Source organism: Mustela nivalis (genome assembly GCF_964662115.1).
Source record: "Mustela nivalis genome assembly, chromosome: 20".
NCBI classification, from domain to species: domain Eukaryota; kingdom Metazoa; phylum Chordata; class Mammalia; order Carnivora; family Mustelidae; genus Mustela; species Mustela nivalis.
The window spans coordinates 34046306-34062131 of NC_139039.1; the positions used below are offsets into that span (position 1 = coordinate 34046306).

A 15826-nucleotide genomic window follows, 5' to 3' on the forward strand; every position below is an offset into this window, starting at 1 on the left:
TCTTGAATGGAAACATACTGTAGTTTATTTATCTACTCTCCTGTTGAAGGACACGAGATCATTTCCAAATTTGAGCTTTTATGCATGCTTTTCTCCCCCGGTCTATAGGATGCTTCTACCAAGTTGGGATTCCCCATTTTTTTTCAGAAGAGGGAGATGGAATGAATTCTCTTCACATATTTTTTCCCATACAGTTCTAAAAACACTTATTTCAACTCGAGTGATCTATCTTTTCACACTGACTATTGATGTTGAATCCACAAAGAGTGTTTATATAACACCAAATATGACAAGCCATTTTGCCTAGTTTAAACTACTGGTTGGCTCCACGGACAAATAAATCACACAAGTTACTGAAACTAACCCATCCATTGTGTGCAGACAGTGCACACAGAAGCCCCCAAAATCCTCACAGTGGTAGATCGGAGCGTTTTCTCTAATTTTCAGATAAGACATTGGTAGTGAATTGGATTCCCATCCCTTAAGACCCCTGTTCCTCAGTGGCACAGAGACTAGTTCCGCATCTAACAGGGACTAAATCAAGGGCGCGCAGCCTGTACAGAGAACAAATGTCGTTCCTGAGCTTCAGGCCCTGAGCGGTAGCATTTTCACTGCTGTGCTGTCAGTGTTTCTTCTCCAACATTCTCTCCAAACTCCTAAACAGTGAACCTCCCGGCGCCTTTCCTGGCCTGGGGGTATCTGGAGTAAAAACACCTGCACTGTGCCGGTCGGTACAGACGCATGGGGACCTGCACAACGAAGGACACGAGGACTTTAATGCTTTCGAGAAGATACCACCTGCCAGCCTCGCAGATGTTAACATCCCCAAAGTGGTCCAGAGTCGAAAAATGTGTCACTCGTTAAAACACTGATGCTTTGTCCTGCTGACTCCAGGTGGGAGTTTGGAGGGTTGGGGGAGGGCTTCTGGGATAAGCGTCAGATGATTTTACCTCCCCAGTGTTTCCAGAATTTCTGTCTCAGCCAAATTTGAACAACATATTCACAGAGTTTCTTACTCTCTCCATTTTCATTCCCTAAAGTCTCTCTGGAAATGGGGACTTTTTCCTCTTTCCACCAGAGTGTAGAGTACTCATTTTCTTTGCTCATTCAACAAATACGTATTGAATCAGAATGAAGTGCCAGGCACTCGGCTAGATCCCAGACATAGAATTCTGACAGAAGAAAAACAGAAAAATCCCCTGCCCTTCGCGGTTCTAAGGAATCACCCTGTGAGGTGTCGTGAGCATGACAGCAAGGAGGCCGAGGCAGATCCTGACCCATTCTGGGCAGCACAGGAGAGAGAATCCTTAGGGAGGTGAAATGGCGCTGGGGTTCCATGGTGAGACCCGAATGAGCACTGGCCGGCATCAGAGAGGACGCACTTCCTATTGCTGCTTCTCCTCTGTCTGTCTGTCTGTCTCCCATGCAGGACACAGTATCCCCTGCTGACCACCACACCGCCAGCAAGGACGCTGGTCTTCCCACTTCCATCCTGCCCAGGCTAATCAGTTCTTTTCTCAGTAAGCTTGGGAATATTTTGTTGTTGCTGTTAAGAGACACACACACACACAGAGAGACAGAGAGAGAGAGAGAGAAAGTGGGGGAGAAGGCAGAGAGGGGGAGAGAGAGAATCTTAAGCAGGCTCCATGCTCCCACACAGAGCCCAACATGGGGCTCGATCTCGTGACCTTGAGATCACAACCTGAGCCCAAATCAAGAGTGAGACACTTAACGGACTGAGCCACCCAGGTGTCCCAAGCTTGGAAAAATTAAAAAAAAACACGATCAACGTGCATTAAGTCATGTTAATCCAACCCTTAACATCCCTCCACAGCTCCCCATTTGTTTCTAGCTAATTCTCTTTGCTGTGATCCTCAAAGCCCTGTCCAGTATCTGCACTACCTATCGTGTGACGTCACCTCCTGCTCGTCCCATGGACGGCTCACGGGTTCGGCAAAGCTCTTCTTCACAATTCCCCCAGCAGGTCAACATCCCTGCTCTGGGTCTTCAGGCCGGCTCTCTGCCCAGAATTCTCTGCTTCCTTTCTGTATGACTAAAAGAGTCTCGTCTTTCAGGTTTCAGCTTGATTGGCGTCTCCTCAAAGTCTCTACCCTTTTCATGTCTTTCATAGAACCTATAAAAATTATATTTCATTTATTTGTACAATGTTTCTCTCTCTTCTACCAGACTAAAATCTCCACAAAAGTAACAACCATATTCCTTGTTCTGTATCAGAGGTTAGTGTAGGGCCCGGTATATCATAGACCCTAAGTGCATGTTTTTGCTGAATAAATGGACTGATGTGTCAGATACACTTTTTTTTTTTTTTTGGTTAAATAAAATCTTTATTACAAGATTACTCTACAAGCAAGGGGGAAAACGGGGAAAAATTTTACATAATACAAGCTGATAAGTCCCAAGATCTTTAGGATGAGTCAACACGTGGGAGAGTCAGTGGTTTAGTTACAGTTCAAGGTCAAAGGCCTGAGACCCCGGAGAGAAGATGGTGTCCTTGCACTCTGGAGTCAAGAGAAACCTATGTCCAGTTGGAAGGCAGCCAAGCCAGAGGAATTCCCTCTTACCGAGAATCCTTTTTGTTCTATTCAGGCCTTTGACTGATGGGATGAGGCCCACCCACCTACCACTGGGTAGAGCAGTCTTCTTACTTAGCCTGCCAAGTCCAATGTTAAAGTCACCTGAAAACACAGACATGACATTTGACCAAATGTGTGGGCACCCTGTGGCCAGTCAACTTGACACATAAATTAACCATCCCCATCTCCCAGTAACCTCACAATTGTGTTTCCGCTGCATATCACTGACCTTTAAGCTTTTTGGCTGAGCCCTTTAAGATTTTGGTTGAGCCCAAATTCGCAACACGGGGGACTCCAGAATACACTGTGGGTGATTCCAAGATGCAGGTCCTCATGACTCTTGCTGCTGCCCGACTCTTTGTGCTTCTGGAGCTGGAATTCTGCCTGCGAGGGAACAGACGTAACTAGAGGCACAGCAAGAACCCCAAAGTGCAAAGTCACCACCACCATCAAGTGACAGAACACAAGACATGGAATCTATAATAAATAATAAATATTGGTATTATTGTAATTGTGTAGTAATAAATGTTTGTCATTATTACTGAATAAACATCATTTACTTACTGCATGCCAAATACTGTTCCAAGTACTTTACTTATCCTAATTTAATCACCATGATGGCCCTAGTTACTACGCTTATTCCTCTTCTATAGGAGAGCAAACGGAAGCACAGGGAGGTTAAGTGACTTAGACTAAGGATGGAGATACTAAAGGCAAATCCCAGGTCCATACCCAGACATGTCTGCTCTGGAATCTGTGTTCCTTCCTAATGTGCTCGACTGTCCGTCGGAGAGCCCACTGTGCTATTGACACTTCACTTCTTTAACAGCCACGTCAGTTCCGCAAGTTGAAATGACTACACGAGGAAAAGGAAGAAACAAAGACTGTCTAATTTACAGTGAAGACACTGAGGTTGACTGCTGAGGTGACATGCCCAAGGCTATAAGGCAAGTTAGCGGAAAAAAGGATTTTTCCAGCCAAATCTGTTGGACCTCTAAACCAAGTCTCCAGTATTCCTCAGCCACCTCATCTACGTGGATTGACGCCCAGTGGGTTCCTCCATCTCCAAAACCAAGCTCCCAATCCAGATGAAACATCATCTTAAGTGTAGAGCACAGTCAGGATCAGGGAACTTTAGTCGGGTCGTATTTTTTTCTGCATGAATTTTATGTATCAGTGAAAAGGGAATAGGTAGGGCTTGTGCAGAAATGGATTTATATTTCTGATTTCTCTCTGCATGGATTATTTTTGATGGTAAAAATGGATCAGTTGGAACGACAAATGCCAGGCACTTATTTATAGCTCTGGTCACTTACGTGGCAAACTGATTGACGTAAAATATGTCCAAACCAATTGTATCAGATACTAACCAGGGAAAGAAGAGGACCAGGTCACGAACTGCCGAGAGTCCAGCTTTACATAGGTACAGACCAGGAGTCACCTGGGACGGTTTAGAGAGGTTTGTCATTAGCTAAAATTCATCCCACCACTCTCTCTACTTCTGGAATTTTGCTTTTGTGAATGGAGAGACAGGAACCTAGCTAAACAATCAGGAAATCTGAGCCTTCCCACATATGTCTGTAAGGCCTCCCATGTGGGCATAGAGTAACTTCTTGCACACACTGCTTCAAGGACTATGAGGTCTGGATTAGCAACATGAAGCCAATGTTGATATCCCTCCAGCCAAGCCCCATGCATTAAGCACGGTATCTACAAATACCACAGCTACCATCTGTGTCCACCATTTTCATTGTGTACAATTTTTCCTAGAATGGATTCGTATTCTGTAGGTTGTTTCAATAATTCTAAATATTTCAGACACTGTTCAAATGTTCGTGGGTATATAGCCATTTGGCTGTTTAAAAATAGTCCCTAGGGATAATCGTTTATGAATATTTTTCCCAGAAAAATCACAGGTACTTAGGAGGATGGGCTTGTGTTTGGGCACTGTGTGCACAAAATATTATACAATACATTAAAAATGACATTACAAATAGTCTACATTAGCTAAACGGGCAGCTGTGATATATGTTTCTCAGCAGATATTTCTAAATAGTCACGATTCCCATCTGCCCATCACAGTTGCCGAGGCGCTGCCTAGATGCCTAGAAGCAACATGAACATATTTCCTCTGTTTTAAAGATGCATAAACAATCTACCAGGACACACTGATCTTCCCCCATTCTTTTTTTTTCTTCTCTTAACAAAGCAAAGGCTAAATAAAGCAGCTACAATAAGGGATTTTCTAAAGGTGAGCTGTCACTGGAAAAACCTCCCGTAATTTCGGGTTTGGCTGGCAAATGTTTGAGGCTGGATCCCTGGAGAAGTTCCCACCCTCTACCTGCTGAAGACACAGACTAAAACTTTGCACTGCCTATTCAGAAATAACAGGCCCGTATCATAGGTTAGCTATCAAGTCTGGCAGAGACCTAATAAATAAACACGTGGGAAATACCTTTGAGGACAGGTGCTGACGGCTGGCACAGCCCACGGTCCGTCAGTGGCAAAAAGAAAGGTCAGGCAGTATGATACACATTCACAGTTTACTGTGGTGTTTGTCCAGCGTGCTAATAACAGCTCAAAGAAAATAATTTGTTCTCAGGTAAGTCCCAACAATTCTCCGAATTCTCATAGTACTGACGGACTGAACAGAATCCTTTCTGCTAAGCTTTGCTTTCATTTTCAGTCCCATTGTCTTTTTTCAGTGGGTCTATGAAAGATGTAAATACGGTGTGTCAAGGAATATAATTCAGTGATAGTAACTCAATGAGGCATTGGCTCCATTTCCCAGTGGGATGTTCTGCAAATCTTTCTCTCCCTGAAGAAACTGATGGAGTTGTACCTGTCAAGAACAACACACTGCTATGTTTGGCATTTCCCCAAGTTGTGCTAGGAAGACCTTGAATTTGACTCTGTTATCTTAGCTTGAAATATTTCGACTCTACCATGAAATGGGGCAAACCAGCCAAAGGAGTGGGGAGAGGAGTGATTATATGTTTTGGAAGAGGAAGACAGAGTCTTATCTTCTGCAATGTGTCACTGGCTTAGATTTTTAACTTAAGTGTACAAGTTCAAGTTCACACCAGATCTTACTTCTTAGAATTATGACTTATTGAGGTCTAGAAAATGCAGATAGCTTACAAATGAAACTGCTTTTTCCTCTTTTTTGCTATCTCCTGGGTCTCAGAGTTAGAAATTTCCCCATCACATGTAATATTAAACTCTCCCCACACTCCTTCCCAGGTTATTAAAGAGATATGTTATAGAAACAACCTCAAGCCCCTTGTTACATGATAAATACACATTTTCACTGTTTGCTCAGTTTAATTCTGTATACAAGAGTTGCATTTATAAGGAAATGCTTACCTTATTAGGACCGCTGAGAGTAGCTTCCTACCTGTGGCTCATAATAGTCACCTGTTCCTGGAAAGCTTCTTAGAGGCTTTTTCATTGTAAGCAGGACTCCCATGTGCATCACAATATCCAACACATTGTAACTGACAGGACTTTAGTGAAGAACATTCTGGAGCTTAGGCACAGGAAGCCGAAAATCAACAAACTGAAATTCACATAAAATTCTGTGAGCCAATCAAAGCGTGGTAGCCTAACAGAACCTGGCAAATATTAAAATATAACAGTATGAACAAAGCACTAAAATAGAGAATTTGGGGAAATCCGGGAGGTGTTTTAGCACAAGGTGAATTCAAATCAAGGAGGACAATCAATGAGTGAGTTCAGCACGTCAGGACAACTTGAAAAATATCTCAAATTGTGTCATTTTCAAAGGCAAATGAGCTATTTGCATGCTTTGCTGCAATCTGAACATGGTGCTAATTAGATTACAGCTGAATGGCTTCCAGCACCCATCTGTTTCACCTCCTGAAATAGAGTTGGATTCGATGCAGTACCTATATGTGAGCTTTGGTTTTTGCCAAGCCATGTAGGAAAGTTTAGATGTTCTACAGCCTGAATTTTGTAACTTGGCAGTAAAATGTGTAGGTGTGTCCATGTATATACATCCATTATTCTCTTAAAATATACGCTTAAAAATTCATGCTTTCATGTTATCTTAAAGAATTGAGGTTTCATGAAACCAATGGGCTCATTTAAAAAGCATCATTCACCTTTTGTTCCATTTTCCACTCCCACGTTATGGTTTCCAGCATTGACCCTACCTTGGAAAAAAGTCCCCCTCTCCCCCCCAACCCCCATTCTTTCGGATTAAGTGTCTCTCGGAAGCAGGTTTCCCTTCCTGTTTCTTCACATCTCATAGAAAAGTAAGAACAAAGAAAGATCCTGGGTTCTCAGAAACCTTCAAAACAGCCACACAATGGCCAGACAGAGGAAGGCGATGCTCTTTGATGGGCACCGGCTTCCTCAAAGTCTGTCACCGCCTCAGTTTCAACAGCACCTGGAGGACGCTTTTCTCCATGTGCTGCACAAAGGCCTCAGAGGTGGGTAAAGGAGTGCATGCCACCCTGGCGAGGAGGGGCTTGAAAATGCTGTGGAGCCACGGATGGGACAAGCAGGGGTTCTAAAGTACCAGTTGGCAATCCCCACGCCCCCAAAGATGGCGGGTACCATGGCCACGGCTGAGAGATTTGGGATCACTGGGGCAACAGGGAATGGGAAAACAAATACATATTTGAATTCAGGTAGAGTGACTTAATTCACAAATCGGTACTTCACGATTTCCAACTTTCATATCCTCACACCGTATTTTTTCCCAGCCCGTTGTGTTCTTCCTCTACATAAAACTTCCATAGGTACCAAATTACTGTAGACAAAACAAGATGGGACCACTCCCTGAATAAACTGGTCCTCTCTCGACTCTGCTAAAGAACTAAAATGTCTACTGAGCTGGTATGCAGTTAGTGTATCAGGAGCTACACATTGTTAGCCCTCTGCCTTATTCATTCCTCCCAAAACCCAGGGAGACAGATCCCATTACCCTGCTTTTCCAGTAACAAAACAGAGAAAAGAAACAGTAAGTAACTGTCCCAAAGACCCACAGCTACTGATTCTCCAAACAATATGGCTGCCGAATCTCATTCCTTCTCCTCTTCCCCCTGCGGGGCAGTCAGACAGGACGTCCCGGTGAACTCAGGGACTGAATGTCTCTTGGCCTTCAGAGGTGGCCAGTTCGGCAGCCCTCAGATCTCCTCAGATCACAGAACAGCCATATGTGAACCAGGCAGTATACGCAGAGATTGGAGCGGTCGCAGATAATGAAAACTAGGGAAATAGCACATCAAAGTATCAAGTTCGGGCTCCTCTCGAAAAACTCCTATCCCTCTTTGTACACTATAAATTAAGCCCTTATGGGAATTCCACGTGTCTGAGGTTGACCTTCACCCAAAACCAGTTGTAAATACGGAGCTAGACCATTTGGAAATATGTAGACTCTGAGAAGGAAGAATTACACTAACTAAACAAATGGTCACGATTTTCCTTGCCAATTGCCACTTTTATTACCATTCTGGGGAGAAAGTATCTGCTTTACACAGAGGGAGGGCAGATGGCTCAGTGGGAGCTGAACTCTGGCGTGGCTTAGGAGCTACTAAATCTTGGCCAGACAGATACGGTCTCAAGTATTAGGCATCGCTAAGCAGTTGTTGCCGAAGTGTATGCCCTTTAGAGGCTCTGTATAATAGTATTCATCTCTGCTCCTGGCCTGGCAAGAAAATCCACCTGAGAGTCTCAAAGGTCTTTTCTATCCAAGATCTATGGGCCAACATCTCTGCTTCTTACCGAGACAAAATGCCCACAGAGCACTCGTGCACTCAGCAGAAGCTTTGAAATATAATTCTCTGGTTCCAAAAATGTCCACATGCTAGAATTAGCTGATGATTAAGAAGCTTGTCTCCGTGTCAAAGGGAGGTTCATTTCCCATAAGTAAACTCGTGGTGGGCAGGAGGGTATCATTTATAATCCTCCATTTAAACATACCAAATTGAATAGATGTTGTGGGAGTTTCTGTTCAACTAAAAATAAAGATGTTTCCTTCGGTCTGATAAATGTTGGGAATTTTCTATAAACCCATGCCTCTGGCTCCACCCTCCATCCCTTTGCCCTTGCTTATTTCTGTCTCGTATTTTTCATTTCCTGAGCCACTGCCTTTCCTCCAGAACCCTTCCCATTCTGTTTCTCGGAGTTCACGCTTCCTCCAGTAAACGCCAGCCTCTGGTGTCCATACATCTTCACTTCTCCCTTTGCATTTGGTTTTTGGAGGCACAGGATGTTGTATTTGAGAGCACAGGATCTGGGACAAAGCAGAGCTGGAGGGATTCTTTACTGTCAGCTCGATGAATGTGGAGACACAGCTCCCTTACACCCGAGCCTCCTGGATCTGCAAAATGGGAACAAGAACCTCAGGTGTTTCTTGGGGAAATGAAATAGGGGAGCACTTACAAAGCACTTCCCACAGTGCCCTGTGGCTCACCACATTTTCTTTGTCGAGCTGTCAAGAAAGTGTGGACCTCTCTGATTCGAGCTGGCATGGAAATGAATAAAAATTGTGTTTGTCATCACTCGGCATCAGGGAGTACAAATCAAAACCACAATGAGATCCCACCTCACACCAGTCACAACGGCTAAAATTAACAAGTCAGGAAACGACTGATGCTGGCGAGGATGTGGAGAAAGGGGAACCCTCCTACACTGTCGGTGGGAATGCAAGCTGGTGCAGCCACTCTGGAAAACAGCATGGAGGTTCCTCAGAAAGTTGAAAATAGAACTACCCTATGACCCAGCAATCATAGTACTGGGTATTTACCCTAAAGGTACAAATGTAGTGATCTGAATGACATGTGTACCTGAATGTTTATAGCAGCAATGTCCACAAGAGCCAAACTATGGAGAGAACCTAGATGTCCATCAACAGATGAATGGATCAAGAAGATGTGGTATATATACACAATGGAATACTATGCAGCCATCCAAAGAAATGAAATCTTGCCTTTTGCAACAACGTGGATGGAACTAGAGGGTATCATGCTGAGTGAAATAAGTCAATCAGAGAAAGACAATTTTCATATGATCTCCCTGATATGATGAATTTAAGAGACAAAGTGGGGTGTTTGGGGGAAAGGGAAGGAAAAAATGAAACAAGATGGGATTGGGAGGGAACAAACCATAAGAGATTCTTAATCTCACAAAACAAACTGTAGGTTGCTGGGAGGAGGGGTGCAGGGAGAAGGTGGTTGAGTTATGGACATTGGGGAGGGTATGTGCTATGGTGAGTGTTCGGAAGTGTGTAAGCCTGACGATTCACAGACCTGTGCCCCTATTGTGTTTATTACTTGTCTTACACCGAAAATACCGATATTCCCCAACTTTCTGATCTGCCTACAATATTGTAAAAAACACACCTCAAGAAAAGTACACATTTTTGAAACACAATTTGTAGCCTTGTACAAACATTGTATAAACATTGCCTAAACATTGTATAAAATGTTTCTGCCTTTGTCCCCACCATGCATAAAAAGTTTTTAAAGTAAGATTACAACAGAGGCTCACCTTGAAGACACTTTAAGATTCCAAGTTAAATCAAGTATTTTGTGTATTAACATATTTAATTCAATGGGCTTTCTTTTTTTTTTTTCCAACTTAGCAATAAAGACTTGGGTAAAATCTATACATAGACTACTTAGAACATATCCAAAAAAGAAAAAAATAAGTTGACATTACATGCTCTACGTGCTCTGGTCAAATAATGGAACCAAATGACAAGGAAATTACTTACAAACAACCCTTTGAGGATCATAATTTACAGCAGTAGAAAGTAAGGGGGAAGAGGTTAAGTAACTTGCCTGAGGCCATGCAATTAGGAGTCAGTCAAAGGAAGGAGCTGAGGCAGGTCTAGAATCCAATTCCAGCTGGCCCCAAAGTGTACGTTCTTTCTACTCCATCGCGCTGTTCAGCCGTGCCCCACCGGATCTGCCAGGCCCTCTTGTCCAATATCACAAAGCTGAGGTTCGAAGCAAATGCACAAAATATAATTATTCTTAATTCAGAATACATTGCAAACAATTGCAGAAATCTTTATTTTAATATATCAACAGTGTAGCACAATGATTCTTAACTAAGGACAATTCTGCTCTCTGGGGAATATTTGCCAATGTCTGGAGACATTTTTTTTTTTTTTTTTTTTTTTTTACTGGAGACATTTTTGATTGTCCTTACAAAGGGGAGGATGGTGTTGCTGGCATCTGGTTAGTAGAAGTTAGAAATATTGCTTGAGGGGCGCCTGCCTTGGGTTAAGTGTCTGCCTTGGGCTCAGGTCATGATCCCAAAGTCCCGGGATCAAGCCCCGGTGTTGGTGTCAGGCTCCCTGCTCAGCGGGGAGTCTGTTTCTTCCACTGCCTTTCACTCCACTAGTGCTCTCTCTCTCTCACTATCTCAAATAAATAAAATCTTTAAAATAAAACGAGAAAAAAATACTGCTTGAGCAACTTATGATATACAGGACAGTTCCCTCCAGCAAACAATCACCCACTCCATAATGTCAATGGTGCCTGAAAAACTTGACAAACACTGATGTAGGGGCTTCTGCTTCAGGACAAGTGAAATCGTTTCACTCACCTTCCCACTGTGGACAAATTTTATAAACCAATGAAATATTAGCTGATATTTTCTAAAACACTGAAAAGACAGTGAAGAGCCGTGGGATCAAATTCTGAACAAAGGGAATATTCCAGGGAGGTGAGTGTAGCACATAAAACTGCTTTTGCCCTGAGGGCATTTACTGATAAGAAGCAAGCTACCAAGCTAAGCTGTGGTTTAGTGGTTCTTCAGGACGATGGGAACGGACCCTTCCCCTCCGACCCCCCCACCCCCCCACCCCCACCCCCCCACCCCCGGCTACTCAACATCTCTCAATAAGAGATCAGTGGCATCTCTTCCAATTTAGCTGGGAGTTAAGGGAGGACACCGAGGGTTGCTCTGAACGAGAAATTAATCAGCCTTTGGGCACACTGCAGTCTAAATTTGTATCTTCTTAAGCTTTAATGTTTATTTACTACCAGACTAGTAGTGCCTTGGAGGTACTGGGCGGCTGCAAATGGAAATTATTGCTTCAACAAGTTAGTTATAAGAAGCCTCGAAATTTCTTAGAGACTTTTCAACTACAATGACCATCACACCGTCAAAAATAACATGGTATAGAAGTACCTAAGAAGATGCTCTCAAAATAACAAAGGACAGAAACTCAACGTGTTAGGATAACTACACAGGGAGTGTAAGAAAATTGTGCTCCCTGTGGGTAGTGGGCATTCCCACAGGTCACGGCCATCTGGCTCTGTCCTGCTTCCAGCTCAGGAGAGAATCACACTTCCTCGCCTCTTGAAATTAGGAATGGCCATTCACCTTTCTGTCACTCTGCCTAATGCTGCAATTTTGGCTATAGCTGTAAGGAGAAATTACCCGATACCACTTAATTCCCAAAATGACCATGGTTCCCTGCAATACTTACCCTTTGACGTTAATATGCAGCACACTGCGACCAGGGTTCAATGTGGAGTGGCTCTGCAGAGAGGAGGGGCTCTTGTTCTCAGATTGCCAGAATGTTTAAGTGCTGGAGGTCACTTTCAGCCTCAAAGCAATCTGTCTCCAGGCACTTAGCACGCCTGCCTCGCTGGCTCTCCAAATGAACTTGATGTGTCTAAATTATCAGTGACTGGAGAGTCCAGACACCAATTTAATGTGCCACTTAGATATTTATGTTTGTTTCTTATCTCCCCAAACAGTCTGTAACTCCTCAATGGAGAAAACTAGTCCTGATCCAGGCCATCTCTCCTGTAATTCTTGGGGTGGGGGGCACAGTACATAGCAGACAATATACATTAGGGGTGGGAGTTGGGGTTGCGGGGGAAGCACTGAACAATCCCAAGAGAAGAAATCTTGTTCCCAAGAGTAATAGCCATTTAGCTTTTGGGTAAGGAGCCCCCTTGTGATTGAAACCAAGGATATAATTTTAGGACCCTCCACTGTAGAGATGAAGGAAAGTGGACTTTTTATACAACCCCAGACAATCTTGAGTCTTTTGTTGTTAGGTAGAAGATCTCTGCCACTTAAAGACATTATTCAAATGACAGTGCTCTCCAAAAAGTAGCCTAAACCCAGGCCCAACTTGGATCTCTACAGAAAAGAGAATTCCAGAAACAGCTGAAATTGGCCTCTGCTTTGTGTAACCAGCTTTGTTCAGGGACACACTGCTGCTCTGTGCGGTGTGAAGAGACGACAGAACCATGTCTGACAAGAAAATAGATGTTGTCTCTTGCAATGTTGTAATTGTGAAGTTTACTTCAGAAACATTAGCGTATTGGTGAATCTTTCCTCTTGAAATATCAATTATTTTATTGAGAGACTTGGGTAGGCAATCGCTATCATGTGAGCTTCTTCTTAACCATGAGTTGAAATGCAATGTAATGTGCTGAACGTACTAACTTTATGAGGTGTCGTCCATCTTAAACCACGGAAGGCCACTCTGCTTGAGTAATTGATGCTCCATAGCAAGAACTGTGGGATAACCAACCTTATGTTGTATGTAACTCACACCTAGAGACACATATATTGTTAAATATATGGGATTTTTTTCTCCATTCTTTCTTTCACAGACAGGGAAATCCTTCTTCATTTTAAGACGGAGACCTGTCCTTCCAAGTGTATGCTGGGGTAAGGCACAGAAACACACTGAGCTCCGTAAAAGAAAAGCTCCCTATTGGAAGGTGAACATGGCATCTTTTATAATTATTCTAGGGCCTTCCATTCAGGGGAAGAAAAAATAAAGAAGAAATAGAGCTCCTTGCTGAGAGCAGCCTCAAAGATCACCCACTTCCAAGCTCTCCCATGTGTATAGTAACCAGGCCGGGAGGTATATAATCTTATTTTACCTGTCCCCCCCACCCCCACCAGGACTATCTAGAACAAAGTAAAAAGCAGTAGCCATACTTGGATTCAGAGGTTCCTGGAACACTAAAAGTTTGGAAAAGATTATTAGTTTTCCTTTTTTTTTTTTTTTTTAAACTTGAATTCATCTAAAACCCTTCTGTATTTATTTACTACATCTATTATAATAGAGGACCACAAGTTGGGTGGCTTGGAATGATAAAAATTTATTTCCCCACTGTTCTGAGGATTAAAAGTCCAGAATCAAGGTGCTGGCCATGCTCTGTCTGAAGGCTGTAAGGGAGGCTCCTTCCTTGAGTCTTCCGAGCTTTGGGTGGTCCCAGGGATCCCTGGCTTGTGGCCACAGCACTCTAATCCATGCCTCCATCTGGATGTGGACTTTCCTCCCTGTCTGTGGCAAAATATCCTTCTTGTACAGACACCAGTCACGGTAGACTAAGGGCCCATATTGCTTCAATATGTCCTCATCCTAACTTAACTAATCACAGCTAGAAGACCCCTTTCTCAGACGAATTCACATCTGGTGACATCACGGGGTAGGATGTCAGCCTATCTTCTGGGGAGACAGAATTCAACCCATAACAACCCCCAACTAGCAACAGGCAGAATCAGGCTGGATCACTTGGGATCTTGTGTTTGTGTTTTAATGAGCTGAGCATCAGCTCAAAGAACTGGCCTGTGGCCAGCGGCAGGCAAAGGAGGATACACGATTCAGTGGGCACTCACGCAAACAGGACAGTGCTTCTGTCCAATTTCAACTTGAATAGAAACGTTTCTTTCAGGAGGAAGTTAACCTCAAAGAAACACAGAAGATAGAACCTCCGGAGATGTTGGTGACTGTAATCTGGAGAGCGTAGGGACAGCTGGACCCACACGGGCCTCTCCCAAGCAAGCAGAAACACGGCCGCTGTGTCAGACTCACACCCATTCACACCTTGGCAGCCTCCCAATACCCAGCCCTGTGCCGGTGTTTCCTCTGGGAACGCATGGCTGCAAGCTGCTCAAAGGCTCTGCCGTGACCGGGTTGGTTGCCTAAGCAGAACAGGGAGGGAAGAGGGAGGCAGTGGCGGTTGATGGCGGAACCAGTGGCAATGATCTTCTCACAAAAGAAGAATGATCTTCCCACAAAAGAAGCTGAGGGGATCTCAAAGAGATTAAAGGGGAAATACCATTTACTGAGGCAGGGATCAAAGGTTGCCTCACATACCCCTCACAGTAAGGGCATTCGCTTTGGGGGTATACAGTTGGAGTCATGTATTGGCCCCGGGACATAATGCTGTATCCATGATTTGCTACCTGTGGCCATTCTTTTTTCTCTACTGAAGCGCGGAGGAGGATGGGTGGGATTGAAGAGGTGATAAATTCAATAAATCTGTTGAAAGACAACAGATCAAGTGGGTTTCAGAAACTTCCCAAAGCTGACGTAAAAGTCCTTTGCTACTCCAGCTGGTCACTACACAAGATGGACAATCGCTTGCATTAGTGTCCACGCCAAGAATTTGCCTCTTCTTAAGGGCTCTTTTTCAAATGATCGTTCTGGAGTTCTTTAACTTCATTTGCATCTTTTTTTTAATAATTTCTTTCTTTCATAATCTTTCTTTCTCTCTTTCTCTTTCTTTCTTTCTTTCTTTCTTTCTTTTCTTCTTTCTTCTCTTTCTGAAAATGGCATTACTTTTTCTTTGCTGGAGAAACATTTTAAATCCACCCACTTGCCTATCTACATTTTGGACAAGTTATGTGGAAACTTCCTCCTCTGAGCCATGTACACACTACTTTTGTGCTATTCAAGTTCTGAAGAGAAAATATATCTACTCTCTTTTTCTAGGGAAAAAAAAAAGAATAGGAAAAAATGAGCAAGTGTGGTAAAAGATAGTTTAACTTATCATGAATGAGAAATGTTGTAAATACTTTCAAGTGAGAGAGCACAGAATGGACACATTACTTGCCAGGTCACATTTAAACAGTTAGTCTATACCTAGAGGATTATCCAACTCATCACTGACCTTGGCAATGGGACAAGAGTAACATTTTTAAGAGGATAAAATGTTCTTGAAAAATATCCCAGAAGGATCAGATGGATCCCCACTTTGTTTTCATGACTCTCCATGGGGCTTTGCCTATTTCTCTTCTTCAGCCAAGAAATAGGGAGTCTTTTAAAACAAAGGTGGGAAAAATGTCATGCTTGATTCTGTTTCCATGTCTTGGATTACTGTTCATACTTAATAGAGTCATCATGGAAATAATCTCCTGAAAAGGCGCATGTATTTTACTTCTCTTGAGGTTGAATGGCAATAAAAGACTGTAAATGGAGACTAGAACAAGCC

The 15826-nt window shown here is 43.3% G+C and overlaps 1 long non-coding RNA gene across 2 annotated transcripts; it reads right to left on the bottom strand.

Moving 5' to 3' along the window:
• Positions 1-251: 251 nt before the first annotated feature.
• LOC309855102 lies at positions 252-12299 on the bottom strand. 2 transcript variants are annotated; one of them, XR_014306622.1, is made up of 7 exons: positions 12067-12299; positions 5961-10563; positions 3327-3450; positions 2824-2978; positions 2583-2696; positions 1903-2134; positions 252-1546 (listed from the first exon to the last, which is right to left on the bottom strand). It is a non-coding gene; the product is annotated as an uncharacterized lncRNA (long non-coding RNA). The 2 variants fall into 2 exon arrangements; XR_014306621.1 differs by lacking the exon at positions 2583-2696.
• Between the last annotated feature and the right edge of the window lie 3527 nt (positions 12300-15826).